This window comes from Ambystoma mexicanum, chromosome 10, assembly GCF_040938575.1.
Source record: "Ambystoma mexicanum isolate Mex_15411 chromosome 10, UKY_AmexF1_1, whole genome shotgun sequence".
Taxonomy (NCBI): Eukaryota; Metazoa; Chordata; class Amphibia; order Caudata; family Ambystomatidae; genus Ambystoma; species Ambystoma mexicanum.
Genome location: NC_090932.1, coordinates 465,901,740 through 465,922,592, shown reverse-complemented (window position 1 = coordinate 465,922,592; position 20,853 = coordinate 465,901,740).

Sequence of the window (20,853 nt, the reverse complement as noted above, 5' to 3'; positions counted from 1 at the left end):
TTTATTTATGTGAAATGACAATGTTGAAATCACTTAAGCCCTGATTTGAAAAAGACGGTGGCATCCGTCGAAACACGTGTCATCATAAAGGGCAACTGTACAAAGCTATTAATAAACTACATACTATCACAAACAATTGTGTGAAGCCTATTTCTTTCTATGGTGCATGATTTTATCAAAATGTAACTGCAACAAGTGCTATCTACAAACTAAACTGGTTGCGTATGCACCTGGTTGTGCCATAAGATCCGTCGCCCAAGGTCAACTCGCAATCACCAGATTCAGAAAAACAAACAGACTAGGTAAAGCATTTCACATCAGGGCAGCTGCCCGATGGAATAAGCTTCCATTACCCATAAGATTAGAGCCCTCTTACAGCACCTTCTGTAGGAAACTCAAGACCCATCTGTTTAGATAAACCCCTCACCCTACTCTGGACCATATAACAACTTCTCGTTTTCTGTTGTCTCGTAACAAGTATGTTTATGTTTCACATATGTTAGAGTTGGCGCCTTGATGGCTGCGGACTCCGGCACGGTAAAAACAAATAAATGAATAAAAATTAAAAAATCTGTGACAGTGCACTGATGGTGCTGGGTGTCACCATACAAAAAAGGTGATGCCTATGGAGTTTGTTAGACTCCAAAACCAAAAGAGACACACGGTTCAAATCAAAGAAAAATACGTGAGAGAGTGGGAAAAAGGTTTCACTCTCTCCAGGATAATAATTCAAAGTCCTAACATCCAGCAAAAGAGCTGGGGGTCTCTAAGGTCGAAGGGAGTAAACTCAGAATTGGGAATTCTCCCTGATATCCCCTCATTTACATTCATTTGTATGCAGGAGAGGCGGCATGGATCGTGAATTACGATGCTGCCTGACCTTCCTCTCAAACCATACAAATACTCCAGTACTTATGCCAGCACGGCATGTTCATGCTAACGAAAATGCTAATCCACCTTCATTTTACACATGCGAAAGTAGGCAGATCTTTTAGGAAGCAACTGCAAACTTTGCCTGTCATGTGTAAATGGCAGATGGCAATTACTCAATGCGCATGGCGCAGTGATAAAGGGGGGCATTAAACGTGAGTACACCACAATTTTACACTTCCCTTCTACACTCTGACATGCAAATGATGGAAATTACATGGAGGGGACCTGTTTATGCCAAAGTGTAAATGTATCATTTCCCCTGGGCGTAATGTAGATGAACTTTGAAAATGAGTCCCAAAATGTCTATGCATGGATTTTGCATATTCGTTTTACATTACTACCCTTCTATCAAAGCCCAATTCAACACACACATGCACGCTCCCACGCATGCTGACACTCATGCATGCAAGAACACATAATTATCTCTAAGTTGATCCGGTGTAGGCAGATTGCTTCATTTACACTCTCACCCGCAGCACTAACACATGCACTATTTGATAAGTCACAGAAATCGCAATACATAAAACAAAGAAGCACTCATTACTGAGTGATGAGACTGATTCTGAGATTCCCAGCACTTCTCTTTGTCCCTTGTTCTTGAAATTGATCATCATTATTCATGTTTGACAAAGATGGTCAGTGAAGGCCAAAAAACTATGACATATAACACGTGTATAATTTCAAATCTAACGATTGTAATCATATTATGTTTTAATTACCACACACGGAAATAGGAACACATATTTGGAATTGCAAAGCTCACGTAAATCAAATTCACCATATACAAGGATACATGTGGGTTAATAGTTTCTCAAAATCACAAACATTTAAAAGTAAATAATACTAATGATGTTTTCCATTGAACAGATTAAAAATGATACTTTTTAAAGAGTTAACTATTTTATCAAATGATCAGACAACAGCAAGAGTTGACTATTATAGCAAACACTGAATATAGGAGGGATTGTACAAGGTCCTTTATTGATATACATGTTAATGAAACTGATTAAAAATAACCCACTAACCAAGTTTCTTACAATGGGTGCAATATTGTCTCAGTTCGCTCATTGGCAGTGTGGGTTTTCCAGGGTTGCTCAGACGCCTTCTTCTGACCTCATTCCTCACAGGTTAAAAGTCGCTCTGTCAGTAGCACAGTCTCTTGAAGCAGCTGTTGGTAAAGGCAGAGTATCTCAATTGGGGCCAGGTTGGTCCAAAAGTAATTGTCATCTTTCACTCACTCTTTGCACTTACTCGACTCTGGTATTTCCTTTCCATCAGGTCACAGAGTATGTCTCCTCATGCGTCCTGCAAGGGTCCTATTCCTCCTCTCAGCTCCTCAACCTGCCTTGGGCAAAACCATCCTGCTTATACCTTCCCCTTCTTATTAAATGAGGGGGTTGCCCTATCCTTTGCCTGAGATATCATCCTTGTTAATGTTTGTCACCTCGTTTTATGATGGAATAACCACTTAATTATCTGATGTCACCACCTCCTACACCATGGCTACCAGCTCCTTCGCCGATGTTAGTACCATCTCTTTCTTAGATGCTAACACCTCCTCTGATTATATCACACCCCCTCTGATGTTATAAGATCCTCCTCCATTTTCTTCCTGTCTTGCCTCCAGCACCTCCTAATTACTCCCCGTTTCAAACACCAACACTTTCTCACCGCAACCTTCCATAAAAACCCACACCACCTGCCTGGAGATTACTCCTTTTATAGTGTGCTCCATCGTCCCCATAGGAGGGTCACCTAATGAGTGTTGCAACTGTAGCTTGCAGTTTAGTGAGGGCTCTGATTGGTTGTCCTCATTTGTGAAACTGACAATGTTTTGGGGTGAAGGGGCTGGGCCAAGTCTATAATTACAAACAATATAACAGTGTCTTACTCGGAGTATATAGCTCCAACCCCTATGTTATGTAGGTGAAAACTGTCTGCAATTGGTGGGAGACTGACTGTAAGACCTTTCAGTCCAAAAATAAAGCTACTCGAATGGGGGGTGTCTTCCCACACCGTGTGCTAAGTTTCTCAAACTAGTCAAGTGAATGATCCAATTAACGTTAGTGACACTGGTAAAATAATTATTAGGCAACGTTCTGAAGCTAGTCTCACCAGTATAGGAATACCCCAACAAGCTCACCACAATATATTATCAAGAGCTGACAAAATACCACCATACCACGCACAGACAAATGTGCAGACATAGTCACTACCACACAGATATAGTGTGACATTAATAATTCACCCACAACTACTGATCACTGCAGCAAAAACAAGTGCCTCTTTAACTCCTATAGAAAGGTGTATTGCTTTTTCACAATGTGGTGAAGAAAACCGACATCCAAATCTGCAACCACTGCAATGTTCTACGCCATCCGGTCCAGCTTACAGGCTACACAGTAATGTTCATTACGGGACTCCACTCCACAGTAGATGTTCATGTTACGGTCTCCAGGACAGTATTATCAGACGTGAAATACAGTGTACTGCTAGTGATCCTCACCGTCATCCAATAGATCAACAATGGATGTTATTTAACCACTGATAACAGCTCTGTTAAAGTTTTTCATTTACATTTGAGTGGGAGCAAAACGGTTAGCCCGCCATTCTGCTCTGCGCCAAGCTACACCCCTGGTGCTAATAACATTCTTTGTTGAATACTTTATCCCCTGTTATGCCCTTTTTGACAATGGATGCCGCAAGCAAGACACACACAAAGCTACCAAACAACATTCAAATTAAAATCAAACACAGCACACCACGGACAAAATAAATCACATACACCTGCATTCTGCTCAACTGCCTCTCTGTCCCTGCACACAAACATGAAAACAATTAGCTAATTAGCGCACACTCTTCAGAGATACTCTTTTAAACACCACCACTCACCTATTAACCATGACATGCTTCCCCCACTCTAGTTCATCCATCACAGAGACTGCCCACATAAACAAGGTATGGGCAATGCAAAAATGTGCAAAGACACACTCCCACTTAGCATTTCACAAAATGCCACCCATACAGTACCTTTAAAGCTGCCTCTCTTACTTGCTCCTTTTCATCACACCTACACCTCATAATTATCCACCTCATTTAGTGCCCCCTAAAACACAATACAATGTTCACACTGAATGGACTGACTTCATAACCAACAACCACAGCTACCTCTGCATCTAATCTACCATGGCAATTTCAACACTGGAAGTTCCCATCCAGACAGCAACTCCATACTATATACTATCCCCACCCCATTCACCCACATGGATTTACATAACTCTTCCTGTACTTACAGACATAGCTGGCAACACCCTTTTTAATTTCAATCAAAACTCTTATTTTCGTGGAAAATCAAATTTGTGCATTATGGTTGACCACTTTGCAATCCCCTTCAATCTCACTCCATCAGACAAGATTCCCACAACTGACACATATTCCTGTTGCCCCAGCCCTACAAACCAAACACTCTATAGACACAGCCTTAGCAGCACTCATACACCCACCTCCTGCTGCCCCACACACACATGCCTACATTTCTCTCAACAATTACAACACCACCATCATAATACCCAGAGGTTTCTAAACGTGGACCCGGGGATCAGACCTGTGGTGCGCAGTGTCATCTTGTTTCCAAGGCAAGCACTTTGCCCCTCAGCTGTTCTCTGAATAAGTATTAAAAAATACCTCCACTCAAAGAAACAAAAAAACTGCAACCACCATCACGAACTATGGTTCAGCAGTTCCCTCCTCTTTATCCAGCTGGAAGCCAAGCAATTAGAAATAGCCTAGCTAAATAATCCATGCCCCCACAAAATCTGATGCAAAAAATACAAAAAAGTCATTCACAATGTGAAAGTGACCTACTACCTCCAAGAACACCAATCCACCACCATACCTACACAGAAATTTTTCATTTGCAACATTATGAAGTCCCTATCCACACCACCATCAACACCTTCCACCACTAACGTCCCACCCACATCCACTTCAGTATGCAACTCCCTCATGGACTAGTTCAACTCTAAAATGCACAACAACAGACAATGCCTCATCACGACTTTGGCAGTAACCCTTAAATCCTGTGGTCGCGCTATTACCGCCGGATTTAAGGGGCCGCCAAATCAGGACTTCGGCGGATTTCACCCCAGCTCTTGGCTGGGGGGAAATCCGCTGAAAATGTGCACTATTACCGCCGGCGGGAAATCGGCCGGCGGTAAGAGCGTGAATTTTCCCCATTGAGCCCAATGGGGAATGGGGCATTCCCGAATGGGCTCAATGGGTATGGGGAATTACATTACCGCCGAACGCGTGATCTGGCACTATTAGCGCTGGGGAGTTTGGCGGTAGGGCTAATACCGCCGGTGGTAATACCGCCGGCATTACTGCCAAAGTCGTAATCAGGCCCAATATCTCCACTCTGCTGTCCCACCCCCTGCAACACATTCAAATACATCTGACACCTTCCTTCACATTGACAGAGACATGCTCATCCTCCTCACATCCAAAACAAAACCTGCACACTTCCACCTCAAGCCACATCCAATTCCATCAACCCCTCACTCTACACTGGATCAGCATCATTAACTCTTGTCTCTTTCATGGTACCATCTCCATCACACTTTAAACTGGACAAATCCCCCCTCCTCAAAAAGCCACCTCAACCCCACACACCCTGAAAACGACTGCCCTATTATTATCCTACCATACCATTGCAAAGCCTACAGCAACCCCTATTGGGGCACGGCCTGAGAGTGACTGATTAACTGAGTGTTTCATTCAGTTTTCTTCTTGTGGCAATTGTTGAACCCAGGTGTGTCTGGACTTCGTACAGTCTGCTCCTTGGAATCTACATTATTACAGCACGGAATTGTGTTTACCTTTTTTCTAAATGTGTGTTGTCCCCACCCTTTCCTTTTGCATGCTTCATCACAGCCCACTTGCCACAAAACATCACATCTAACAATGTGTTCAACCCCTTTGAATCTGGCTTTTGACCTGTACACAGGACAGGGATCACTACACTTCACATACTTGACAACCTCAACATCATGACTGACAAAGGATATCTAGTCCTACTCATAACCCTCCTTGAACTCATTGCACCCTTAAACATCATTTACCACACCATTCTCCTCAACATCCTATCCAACAGTATAAAACCTCCTTGACTGGTTCACCTGTTTCCTCACTAGCAGAAAACACATTGGGCCTCATTACGACCCAGGCGGTAAGGGGTTAACGGCGCCGTAAAAGGTGTCGGCGCCGTTAAACCCTTACCGCCTAATTACGAGGTCCCTTTGCGGGTCCCGACCTTAACGGCTGGTTTGCGGTACCGTAATTACCGCCTTCCCCATTCCCATTGAGCCCTATGAGGGCAAAAATGGGAATGGGCAATTACCGCCCCGCCAACCTTGGAATGGGGCAGTAATTTCGCCATTCACCATGGCGGAGTTGGTAAAATACCGGCGTCAACCATGGCGCTAATAGGGTCTTAATGAGGCCCATTGTCTCTGTGCCTCCTTATCAATCTGACACCTTCATTTTCAAGTACGGGGTCCAGCAAAGGTCCCTCCCTGTCTCCACTCCCCTTCAACCTATATGTGTAATCCTTCAGATGAACCATTAGCAAGGAGTACATCATTTTCCATCAATAAGCATACAATACTCAATATATACTTCCAAATGTCAGCCCCTTTGCAACTCCACACCCTCAAAAGCTGTCGCTCCGCCATCATCACCTTGAAGGCCACCCATTTCCTCTTACTAAACTCTTCCAAATAGAATTCCTCATCATCTGCATTTTAGAAGTTAGGGAATTGTAGATCTGAATGCTCTGATAACTTAGAATTACTTGTTGTGTACCATATTCACTTGCCTGGTGTTCCTGTCCAATGTATTCACCTAGGGTGGCACAATTCTGCCTACTATGGCTGGTGCATTAAAAATGAACAATAGATAGATGAAGATGGTGTGCATCCAGTGAGTGCTCAACTAGTGCTATTTGGCTGTTTGGATGTTTCGGGGGTGAGGCCTAAGGCTCTCGCTGTGGGTAGAGTGGTAAACATTCAGTTTGGTTATCCGCTTGGCCTCCAGTTAAACTAAATTCTCTATGTGATCTTGATGTGGAGGCTACCAATGGGGACAACCTTGACACCTAGGTTGTACAACATGACCTCCATGGGTTCAGTGGTAGCCCCATCATACGCTAATATTTTTATGTTTCATTTTGAAAACACCTTTGTCCTTCAACACCCACAGTGGAAGTACACTGCTGGGTGAGGTATATAGATGACATCTTTGGCATCTGGAATGCCACGGAACAAGAACTACTGGAATTCTGGCAATATATCAATCAATGTCACACACGCATGAAATTCACCATTGAAATTGGCAAACCAAAGGTCAACTTTTTAGATGTGGCTCTGTAATAGAACAACACCGAATTCGCCACGACAATTTTCATAAAACCCACTGATGTGAACAGTTCTCTACATTTTAATAGCTTCCATCCAAGACATTTGAAAGAGAACCTTCCACATGGCCAGTTATTACGTCTGATACTCATTACCTCCAATGCAGAAAACCTACAGACAGAGTACAACACCATGAGATCAAGATTTCTGGATAGAGGATTTCCGGAAGAAGTCATGACCAAAGACATACAAAAGACTGACGCACAGACACGTGAAAACCTACTGACCAAACAAACCAGGAAGGACAAATCAAACCTTATTTACACACTGAGATATTCAGGACAGAGCTTCCAGATCAAGAAAATTATCCACAAAAATTGGAACCTGTTAAAAGCAGACCCTAACCTTAATCAGCTTTTTACACAACCCCCAATGTTGGCGTATAAAAGGGGAAAAAACATACGGGACACATTGATTAGGGCAGAGAAACCAAAAAAATCGACGCATAGAAGCCTTACCAAACACCACATTAGGCATCCAAATACAGGAAAGAAGATACTCCTGAAGATTTACGTCACCTGTGAATCCAGGAATGTTATAAAATGCCCATGTGGCAAATACTATGTGGGCAAGACAGCCAGACGAGCAAAAGAGCGTTGGACTGAACATAAGTCTCAATGTGAATTCCCCTGTCTTTTGATACTTTAGAGATAACAACCACAACATTTCTCAAATGCGGTTTGCTATTCTGGAAGTGGTACACCGTCTACCAAGAGGAGATCACTTACACAAACTACTCTCCCAAAGGGAATTACTGTGGATACACAGACTAGAAGCAATGTCACCTTTAGGACTAAATGAGGATGTTTACCTAGGACCATTCATCTGAGTAACAATCCATTCCAATCTGAAGTTCACACACATACTCCTCCTAATGAGACTGTCCTTTTTCGCACATACTTTTCTTGCTTCCTTAATCCACCACCTACTATCGCTCTGAGAGAAGAGTTTTAATAGAGATTTGTATGTATTTTATGATACTGTGAACCCCTTGAGGTGCAGACCACCATTTCTTATGTCTGACAAATGTATAAAGATATTGCACAATATTATGTTAGATTAAGAAATAGGTTCGGATAGACTCGATACTAGCATCAAACAATTAGATTAGATCTATTAACACTGTGGAGCCAGGACAGCCCACCGCCCCCCTTTTTTCATTCAACTTCTTCCACCTATTAGCCATCACAGTAAATCTAGCCACCAGTATACCCTGGTGCTCAAGTCACTTTTTTAACTGGTTTACCACCTGTGACTCATACTATCCAGTCTATCGGCTGCCCTGTGGACAGCACCAGCCAGCTAGCCGCCGCGAGAATGAATCACATTAGCCTGCAGGCTATCGCCAGACAAAGCTAAGGGCATCAGCTTTTACCCGCGGGCACTATACATCCGCCTAATTACACTATTAGCCTCACTGGAGGAATCTATGTATGACATCAGGCGCGCATGCGCACTATGATGTCTTCACAGGTACTAACAGCTGCATATGATGCAAATACAATTCTTGTAAGTGACATGTGTTACATCAACACAATAAACACGATCTGCACTGCACCCTAACATGATCTTGATCGAAATGAAAGAGTTCTGCTCTGCCATAATGTTTGTTCCAAGATATGACGTCATGCACGCATGCACAATGCGGTACCATGAGGTGAGACAACTACCACCCATCTTGTTAAGTACTGAATCAAGCCCACAGGTCAGATTTTGTGGAGTTGCTTGCCTTCAACTTCTTCTACTTCTTGCATCCTTTTTTAATGTTGACATCTATAAAACGCTGGCAATTAAAAAGAAATGCATTAATGATGATGTCATACGGGCATGCGTGTGATGACATCACCCACAGATCTAAATATACACAAATGCCGACTTTGCAATGGTGGCAGGCGGTCTTCTGGAGATCCCACATCGTTGATCCCACAGCGTGTAACGCTGTTCCTCACTCTGCTCTTGAAGAACTATACAGTAAGTGAGATCTCTAGGGAATCCTTGAGCTCCCTGTTTTACTACTAAAACATAGCACACTTGTGGATGATTTTTAGCCCCGTTTTTACAATTTGTTTAGTGGTACTAAGCATAACCTCGTTTTTGCCTTCTCCCTTACTCCTAACCAGATCTTTTCCCAATGGTACTGGGCAACCTCACATGAAGGAGAAGACGCACCAATTGTAGTGTACACGAAACTAGATTGACCCCCGGTTGCAAGTTGCAGTAAGTAACACTTCTTATCTTGCCCACTTAGGTCTCATCTCTTGAATTGGTTTAGTAAGGGCAAACAGATCTGACAACAGCTCACTACCTGGCAGTTAATTGGCTGTTGAGCATTGGACCTCTCTACATGATAAGCCTGTGACCTATCTACTATTCCTATTGTTAAATGGCAATATGGCATGAAGAGTCCTTAGCACAAAATATCACACGGTTAGGTATTTTGATATTTTTATAATTTACGTTCGTGAATGAAATTATGCAAAAGACTCATAGGCATAAACCAGTGAGTTGCACTTATCATTATCTTTCTGTCCTTGACCTAGTTAAATCATACCCACTTTCTGGGAATAATTGCTCTTTCACTACTACTCATTGTGCAGAGATTGACTACAAAATGGAAATCAGATACAAGCAAAGATATTTCATTTGGACACTGATATATGTCGAGTTCATAATAATGTATATATTTCCTATACTATATTAATTCCTAATGTCATGTTATATGTACCTCCTCTATATAATTGCACACGCCCCTGATGAAGAGTGAGTGTCACCCAAAACGCGTTGGGCCCTCTTGGCATCATCACCATGAATATAAAAAAGAGTTTTGTGATAAACTACTGACTGAACTGTCATGTTGAATTTTCTTCCTTCCTAAAGACCACACAGTACAATGTGGATGTCACACAATATTGAATTTTTACTACTTGAACGTTTATCTACAAAAAGATCATAAGTTTCTGGTCTGGTCATCCAGACATAGGATAGTGTGCAGAAGACATAAGTTCCCTAATCCGAAAGATACAAATGAGACAGTTTCTAATAACCAAGAACAGCTTAATGGGTCTTATTTGAATTCACCCCCCCCACATTTTTGCTACGGGAGAACTGACTCTCCTGGCTTTGTCATCTCAGCCACTAGACATTGGGGAACAAGAAAATAGCATATGCAATGCCCAGCAATATGTTAGTTCTCCTGTTTTGATAGAAGAGGACCTCAATGCATTGGTTTCAGCAATAGTAAACTTCTGGTACCACTTTACAATGGAAATGAAAATGCAGACTTTGGCCCTCATTACGACCCTGGCGGTAAGTAACGGTCATTACCGGCATGGCACAATTAACATGTCCGTGCTGGCCAGATACCGCTAAAAGCGGCATATTACGACTTCTCGGGCACGAGCATTGTGCCATGCCGGTAATGTAATCACTGCCATGCCGCTAAAGTCCTTAAAACCCCACTTACCGGCATCGTATCCTGTGCAAATAGCACCTCCGCCACCCTAGCTATCGACATTGCATATCGTGCAAATAGCGGGAACCGCAATTAGCGGTGACCGCAAATAAGCAGATCCGGAAGCTGCGTCACCGCACAGGAACGGGAAAGAGCACGGCGGCCATCTTTAAAAACACAATGCATTGCCATCCTCTTCAACCAGTGGACACCTGACCCCCACAACCTCCACAAACCTTCTCCTACACCCATTACTCATCAGAATGCCTAAAGTTCTGAAAAAAACAGAGATCGGCTGTGGCAGGAGCGCTTTTCTAGGGAGGAGTTAAATATGTTGGCTGAAACCCTACAAGAGCATGCCGATGTAGTCTTCCCAACAGAGATGACCAGACCGGCGATTATGAGAAAGAAGGCCACATGGGCTAAGTAAGCCCAGAGGGTCAGTGCAGTCGGTACAACACCCCGCAATGCCCGACAGTGCAGAAAAAGGTGGGACGATCTACGTCTCCGCGTCAGGAGTATACTGGCAGCGAATAGAAATCTGGGCATGGCGCCTGGCGGAGGAGCTGAGTCGCCCATCAAACTGCAGCCGTGGGAGGAGATATGTGCCGCAACCATAGGCACAGAGAGCATAGAGGGGGTCGGAGATATGGAGAGAGAAGCCCCGACATCAGGCGACGCAGGTAGGTGCCTTAAATCCAGCCATGCCAAACTCACTGAAGTCCAGATTTTTGGGAATTGCAATGATGCCTAACAGGGTCAACACAACACATTAGCAGAAGACTGCCTACAGGCAGTGCTGACCTGAACCTTGTACACATGCATTATGTACACCCTTTCTGTAGAGGGAGACAACCTGTATGTCACTGCCTCCAATGTGCACCATCTAGTAATCAAAATGAATGCAGCCATCACAATGCCTGCTCAATGTCCGCAGACCCATCACTAACCCTTTCCCTCCTTTGGTCCACCACAGGCTCTCATTCGGACAGTGCCGACGAAGACACTGGCACTACACCTTCCAAGAAGCCCAGGCCCGAAGACCCAAAACACCGTCCCTCCACCTCTGGTGCAAAAAGCAAACCCCCACAGCAGCCAAAATCCACAAGCACATCACAGGCCACGGCACTGATGTGTAGCAAGTCAAGCACTACGGCACCACCAACGACAACCACCCGCCCAGTGGTGTCTACTGAAGGCACTGGGTCTGCAGGAAGCAGCACGATTGGTGAGATTGGTGAGACTGCTGCCACTGCAGCTAGCTCAGACAATGATGAAGGGGATGTTGATGTTGTCGTGTGTCCCCCCACCGCCCCCCTTCATTCCCCTTACCTGTCCCCATGCAGCCAGCATGACAATGGCATACAGAGGCAATCTCCTGATAAATCTTGGCCAGCCACTCCATGCCCAGTAGCAGATGTGCAGAAGGGGAGCAGCACAATCGACACGCCAGTAGCATCATCCACAGGCCAAAAAACCCAGGAGTCGATGCATGAAATCATCACGCGGCAACAACTGGCCTCCCTCTTGACACAGCATGTCGCAGAATGCACCAGCGCAAGGGGGGAAATGCGCGAATGTGCTGAAACTCTAAAGGCTGCCATAGAGTCCACCTCCAAGGATATTTGTGCTGAACTGGCCGCGGTGCGGCTCGTACTTTCGGAGATTGTCCAAACTATGAGGGACATGCGTCCTTGTGAGCAGCCCAGTTCCTCCTCGGCTTCCAGTTCTACCCGAACCAGCCCCGGCCGCAGATCGGGCAGGAACCTGCGGCGTACAGACAGGGGTGCACCGGGTGCCGGGAGAGGGGGGTGCCAATAGAGGCCGCCCTGTGGAACGATCCCACATGATGCACTTGAGCACAGACATCCACACCATGTTATGGGGAGTTGAGGAGGGAGGGGGGAGTCGGTGTGTTGGGGAGTTGAGGAGGGAGGAGGGACTGGGTGTGTTGGGGAGTTGTAATTTCAATACACATTTTGGTTATGCCCAAATCACTTTTGTGGACATTCATCATTGCGTACGTGTGTTTTATTGCTGAACAGTCCACAGTGTGAATGTTGCAGACACACTGAGTGCCCGAGTGCCATCTCCATGTGACACCAACATCCATGTGTTTTAGAAGAATTGGTTGAACAGAGTCCGACACATATCACGTCCCTCCTGTGCATCGGTTCCTCCCTGAGGTGCTGCCCCATCCCCACCCTCCCCATCCTCTTCGTCAGGTGGTTGCAGTTCTGCGTCCGGGGGCTGGGGCACATTCCGTCTGATGCACATATTGTGCAGCATGACACATGCCATGACAATCTTAGCCAACTCTCATGGCGGTAAAGGAGCGCCCCACAAGACATGGTGGGGCAGTGAAACTGTGCCCTCTAGAGGCCATATGTCTGCTCAGTCAGCACACGGGTTCGTGTATAGGCGCGATTATAGTCCTCCTCGTGCCTGTTGTGTGGGTTCCGGACTGGGGTAAGGTGCCACCGCTTCAAGGGATATCCTGCATCACCTGCATGTGTGCAACAATGTATGTATAAGTTATCTCATCATGTTTGACCTCATTAGGTGATACCATGGCATGCATTTGTTTCTTCATCTGTACTCAATTTCCATGCATGGATGGAGTAACAGGATGAGACTGCTATGTATGTATTCCTCTCATGGACTGTTTTGCATGTCATTGATTGATGTGCGTGGGGGGTCCAGTTCCTTGTGAGCGTCACTGCACATCCGTTGTTTCTGTGATCTTGCAGATGTCCACTTATTTGTATGAAGTCATCCTGGCAACGTTGATCTTAGCCTCGTGATGCTCTCACTACGCACAACAAATGGTGTCATGCAATTTAGTTGGGCCTCTGTGTCAGTGTAGCGGTGTATTGATGTATTTCACCCTCATGTGACTCCTTTGTACGCGGTAATGGGGGACTGGCCTTTCAGTTGAAGGTGTTTTGTGCTTTGTATTGGCTAGGGTTGTTGATTGTGGCTACATTTCGTTGTGGGGGATGCGGTCAGATTTGGGACAGTGCACATGCAGATGTCTGTGGGATGGTATGGACACCGCCTCATTCGCATGGTGGGGCTGCTTGCATCTTGCTTTATGTGGTCAGGTGTCAGGTCCAGTGTGGGTGGATTTTGGGGTGTGAGCTCCCTCCATGTCCACTGGCACTCGCAGCTAAGTTATGTTTGCATCTCCCCCCACCAATCTCAGCCAGGTGAAGGATGCATCTATGTCTCAATCACCTACCCACATCACATTTCCATGAGCCTAACATGCGACTCACCGAGAAGCCTGGGTCTCTGCCCTGCATGTCGCTCCATGTAGCCTACAATCCTGGAGTTTTGCAGGACCAATGATTCATGGGTTGATCCGGGGAATCGAGCACAGGCATGTGTGATGTCCTTGTTTGAGTCACATACCATTTGCACGTTGATTGAGTGGTATTGCTTACGGTTGCGGTACGCTACCTCCATGGCATGTGGGACCACCAATTCAACATGGCTGCAGTCGATGGCGCCAATGCAACCAGGTATGCCATCCAGTCAATGGAAATCCACTTTGGTATTTGAGACCTCCTGGGCAGACCGTGGTAAGGAAATGTGTCCATCTGTGTGCTGGAGGAGGGCATCACGCACTTGATTCAACGTACGTGAGAATTATGTTTGTGTAATGCCATGCTGTTGGCCCACTGTGTGCTGGTAGGTGCCTGTGGCCAGGAAGTGGAGCACAGACACTACCTTCAGTAGGGGTGGGATGGTGGTGCGTGTTTCAATGAGGCTAACAATGTTGTCCTGTATCATGCCCACAATGGTGGTGCTGGTGTCCCGGTGCAGGTCCCGGTGCAGGTGGTACAGGGTGTGGATCTGCTCTGCGGTTAGGTTGAATGGACAGGCTCTGATGCGTGGGATTGGGGGCTGCCTGCGTGGTGGCACTGGCTGTGCTGGTGGGGCATGCTGGCCCTGCCTTGCCCTCCTTCTCCTCCTGCGTCTCCTCTGTGCTGCCTGTTGTTGTACTTCTTGTAGTTGCTGTTGTGGCACTTCCACTGCAATCAGGTCCTCCAGCCCCAGCATTGCTAGTTGTATTGGAAACATTGTGGAGTGTAACTGTGTGTGGGAAGGGGTGGGGTGTGCTCCTTTTGTGCTTGCCCAGTCTGTATTGACTCCACCTGTGCTGATTGTGTGCACCTGTGGCAGCTGGGGACACTGCACATGGCCATTTACGGTTGGTCCGCGATGGCGGTAATAGCACCATGGCGGTAAGGTACTTTACGGCCTTCACAATGGCGTTATTTCCGTGTCCGCTTGACTCGTGATGTTACCTACTTAGTGCCATGGCAGTATTTACGGAATGGGTGCCGCGTGCCCACGCCCCTGGCGCTTTTAACTACCTCGGATCATAATCGGACCTAGCGGTAAGAAATGCCGGTAATTCTTTACCGGCATCGTTTTTCACTTAGCGCCAGGGTCGTAATGAGGCCCTTTGTGTTTACAGGAAGTTAGTAACCAACTAATATCCCTTGTATATTTGATGAGGGAGTATGTGTGTGTCCAGGAAACCTGGTTGGGTGCCACTTCAGCCAAAGAATTGGAATAAGGCACTTCCTTATTGTAGGAGGGGAACAGAGATATTGTTGGTTTAAAGGAAACAACCACCGACAAGGCAAAAACTAACCATGATGGATCTAATAAGGACATTATTCTAAATATAAAAAAATTAAAGAATGTAAAATCTAAAAAAGGCATAAATAAATCATCTTGAAAATGTATGTGCAATATTGCGCAGTCTGATATAAATGACTATGCCGAGTTCATTAATTACTCAGTAGAAGAAGTTCAACCGATCCAAATAGGGCACTCTAAGTTGAAGGGAACTGATAAAAGCATTAACTCCAGGGATCAGGTAGGAAGGCCACATGTGGATTGGGGGGAAGAGGGGCCATATATATCTTCTGGGCTTAGGCTGACTGATGCTCTCAAACAGAAGGGCCTGACAAAAGGAAATGTGGCAAAAGGGAAACATGGCTTTCTACCGGAAACAAAAACAGACGAGTTGAAGGGTGCACAACTCAATCAATTTGATCAATTTAAGGTATTAGGCAATACGTAATTTAATACTTCACTTCATTTTTCTGGTGCACCAAGATAGGACTCCCTACCTCCAGTCCAACATAAAACCATCCACCAACGAACCATTGTTGCCAACAGTTTAATCGTGTTTCTTGTTTTGTGGTCAATTACTGTGATCAAAATGTATGTTTGTTGACATCAATTCTCCAAATACATATTTATTGCTCGTTTCAATTTACAAGACTCTTGATTAAATGAATGAAGTTATTTTATCTGCACATTAAATAAACAGAATCAAAGATAACATCAAACATGTATCCGCCAAAATTCTCTGAAAGTATTTTTCTTTTCTAATTTGACCAGTTCACATCATGCATTTGTATACATAAAAAAACATAAGGTTTAAATCAACATATTTCTTTTTCGTTTTGATGTTACTGCTGACGCAGTTCGGATAATTCTCGCTAACCTTCTTCTTGGGCTATACTGATGTGTCTTCTCTATCCTTTCTGATATATACTTTTTATTAAAAACAAATAAAATAAAGTCTAATTTACTCCCAATTTCTTTTACATGGTTAAACTCTTATTCATTAAATAATATTTCCAGTATTAAACTGTATCATGTCAGTCTCCTACCTCCAGTTCTCCTTTACTGTTCACGTACTCCAATGACCTAAAACCAAAAACAATGGTACACACTCGGCATTTTGTCCCATCAGAACACTAATTTACAACAAGCTTCAATTTAAGATCCCTTTATAGTGAAAACTCACAGTCTCTATCTTACCCGGCTAAGTGTCGGACTACATTTCCCACGGGTGTCAGCGTTACTCAGTGTCCCTGTCTCACGTTCTTTTTCCACCTAAAAATGCAAATATCTGCATTACTGTCATTATCTGTCCCTAGATATTCAATCCCCCTTCACTCTCCTCCTACCCACTACTTACTGTACTAAACTCCTTTGCATGCGGAACACAAGGCATCCATCCCGTGCATTTGTTTGGTGTCCATGGAGACCATCTGTGCAGAAATGAGGCTTGTCTACCGCAGACGAGGCGGCCATCTTCACCTAGTTCCTGTGGTCAGCATTTATGTGGGTGTCTTATCTTTCTGTCCAGACTTTCTCCTATTTTCAAAAAAGTCTCCAACGTACATATGTATATTATTAGGTATTCTCAATGGTATATATTTGAACCATTCCAAAATCACCATATAGATGGATTTTATGTCTCTCTTTGCATAGTACATCATATTCCTGATGTGACCGTAATTACTACTGATTACCTTTAAGGTCTGGGAATTGCATATTCTACATTTGCAATCCTCTCTAGTACCATACTCTCATTCTCACAGTCTGAAGCTTTTCCTTGCATTCATTACTCTCATAGCTCTAGCAATACTGATTATGGTTGCCACGCTACAATACTCTGTCCGTATGTTTGTTTCTCCCTATGTGCACTCTACATCTACTGCCTTTTTTCAACACAATATAACAGCACCATAGTACATGGTTGTTCCCTTCCTCCTAGACCAGGGCTTCAGTTACAGCCTTTACATCCCCTTCTCGATTGTCCCACTACCAAGCATTATATATCAAGTATTGCTCCTCTGTTGCCTCTGATCTGTTTACAGTCGGATTCATGAACTATAGACAACATGACAATTCCCTGTCAGTATTCATTCCCTTTGGTATCAATGAATCTAAAACCTCTATCCACTTAATCTCCCTCTGCAGCAGTTCTTTCTTCATATCACCTCCTCTCCTTGGAATAATCACTTTCTCTAAGATTACACATTTTATCTGTGTTACGGTGTGTCTCTCATCGCAAAAATGGCTCATATTCCTCATTGCTAAACTTTTTTTATAAGCAAATACCGGAAGTTCCTGGAACAGTTTCTCTAATGTATTATCTAACTTCATGATTTCACGCATTTGTGAAAGTGCTTTGGACAAGTGTTTTGGTTGCTGTCTCGCTGCTCGCTCCTGCCGTGAATATTGCCGGGGCCAGGACTGATTAACCTGATCAAGAAGCGTGAGCTGAGGCCACTGGTCCTTCGATACAGACATCTGCTGCAAGCCGATTGGATGCGTAATCCACGCCCATCCACCCGGAACTAAACAAAAGCACTGTGTGTGCGTATTTATGCGTGCGCATTTGTGAAAGTGCTTTGGACAAGTGTTTTGGTTACTGTCTCGCTGCTCGCTCCTGCCGTTAATATTGCCGGGTCCAGGACTGATTAACCAGATCACGGAGCGTGAGCCCAGTCCGCTGGCCCTCCCATACAGACATCTGCTGCAAGCTGATTGGATGGTACGTGTTGCTTGAACATTGAGTAGGGAACTTCCTATTGACCTATAGTAATACTATTGGCCATTGTTAGCCATTACAGCAATTTTATTAATTTTTCCTTTGTTTCTTTTTAGCGTAATCCACGCCCATCCACCCGGAACTAAACAAAAGCACTGTATGGGTGCATTTATGTGCATGCGTTTGTGAAAGTGCTTTGGACAAGTGTTTTGGTTGCTGTCTCGCTGTCTTGCTCTCTAGCGAGCTGTGAGGCGCCTTAGCTAGGCTTAGCCACACTTACGCACGCAGTGATATATTCTTCATTTTGCATCTATTTCTTTATTCAATTCACCTTACTTTGTCACAGATTAAGATGCAGTCGAGACTTCCCTCATTAAAATTGGTGATGCCTCTAAATTTACAACCCGTGCGTAGTAAATTTCCACAAAACTCCATCTTTCTGACTGCACAGAAGCAACCGGCTTTAAACTTGTGCTCTATCCCGGTATCTGGCAGAAGTCAAAAAGGTCCTAAGGTATGTTTTAAAGGGCCACCATTGCCTGAAATTCGTCAATTTTACAAAGAAGCCACAAAGGCCATGTCAGATTTTTCTAGAGTTACTCCAGCTTCTCAAGCTGAACCCTTGTTAATCCCTGTGCAACATAATAGCCTTCTGTGTTCCCACTTTAAGGATAAACCCTTGCTCCCCTTTGCTAAGACTGCTATGCCGGCAGCAAGGGAAGCAGCCTTGCACACTCCCACTCCTGCTTGTGTTAGTTCTGTAAACTGTGTCGCTTCATCTGACAGTATAATGTTGCATAATATGCCGCCGTCAGCCCCTGTACAGGTTGAGGTTGGCCCGGCATCTTGTGTTCCTTCAGATATTGCCATCATTAACCTAGATTTGAGTGAATCAGAGTTCTCACAACATTTACTCCCTGAAGGCTCGCCCCAGAATCTTTCACAATCCCCCATCATGTTTTCAGACTTGAACTTGACTGTTCTGCCATTGAAGTCCTGTACCTTGCCCCTACTCCACGACGTTGTGTCGGTCTTCAGTGTTTTCTTGTAAAGCAGATGCAGAAGTGGCGAACATAAATTTGATTAACATTACGTTATCTGCTATGCATGTATCTCTGCAAACTTTATCTAAACTCTTTGACTCTTTGACTAACACATTTCTTGACCACACTCAAAAATTGGATAAGATTTTAGCATGGCAAGATAATGCAACCTGTTTCAAAAAAATGCTCCTATGCTCGGCCCTAGCGATTCAAGCGATCGCCCTTTGGCCATAAAAGTATCGCTAGGCACCAAACCTCATTTGATGCGCAGGTGCCTGCGAGCATTTATAATGATCACTTTGCCCTTGTCAAGACTCCCTTAAATTTGGCCGTTCCTCTTATTGAAGGAATTATTAAGAATAGCACATTTTCATCTGGTTTACCTGCATCAACAGCTTCTGCTACCCTGTCATGTTCTGGGGAAACACCGTCTGTGAGTGCCCCCTGTACAATCTTCACTTCCAAAGCGCAAACAGGTGGTTCAAAGGGTCCCTCAAAGACCCTTTGTAAAAAAGCAAAAAATCAGCAAGCTGCAAAGAAGGATAACTCTTCGAAAATGAAAAGTTTCCTCCGTCACATTCACCTCCCGAAAAAAAGTGCTCTTAGTGCCTCATCGTCGGTGTCAAAAAAATATCATCAAATGCCCTTATTGCATACACCTGATACCCACCAGCTGGGCTCACTCCCCATCCCGCCTTATGCTCTGCTTGATGCCTTGGTTGAAGCGGTAGTTGGACTGGATTCTCTTCACTCTGTCCTGTCTGCACCAACGAAGGACCCACTGACAGGTCCCAAATCTAAAATCAACATGGGTATTAGTCTTACAACTGAGTTGCATCGGCAAGAAATCCGCCGGGCGGTTGATGCATACATGTCAGGTAATGGCGTTTTTGATAACAAACTTCCTTCTTCTTCTAAATTGCCCCAAAGTAAGAACATGTCGGCATCAGTAGAACAGGCGTATCATGCCGCAATCTCTGTTACGGCTGATCCTGTCCTTACAAATGCATATAAAATCAAGCAAAGCAGTGAAATTCCCCATCCACCTCCGCCCCAAGTAATTCCTAGCGTGACTAAACAATCTCTCTTGGCTAAAATTGCTCCTGAATTACTTGAATTATTACAAGTTGCTTTGCAAAAAGAGCCTAAATCATCACCTTGCATTCCTTCCGTGTCTGTGGTGTCCGGAAAAGGACTTGTTGCTAGTCGAACATTAAAAAAACAACCGGCCAATTTCTGCTTATTGTTGAAATGTAGGCCGCAACCATGCACCCAATATGTATTAAATCGAAATTCTATTCTGAGCCTCTTTGCTGATGTACCGGATTTAGAAGACATTAGTTCACATGATTTACCTTTGGTGGATTTTTTGATAAGCCTAACCTGCATGCTGTTAGTATCTGGATGCAATCCCGAGTCATCCAGAATGCTATATGGTGTGTAAGAAGGCATCTGTTTGATTTGGGCTTTGAGATGTCTCTAGAAGCAAACGCCAATGCTCAAGTCTCACAGCAGCAGCGCTCCTCCATCCCACCTCATCATTTCACCTATGAAAGTCTCTCTCATGGTCAAAGAGGGCCT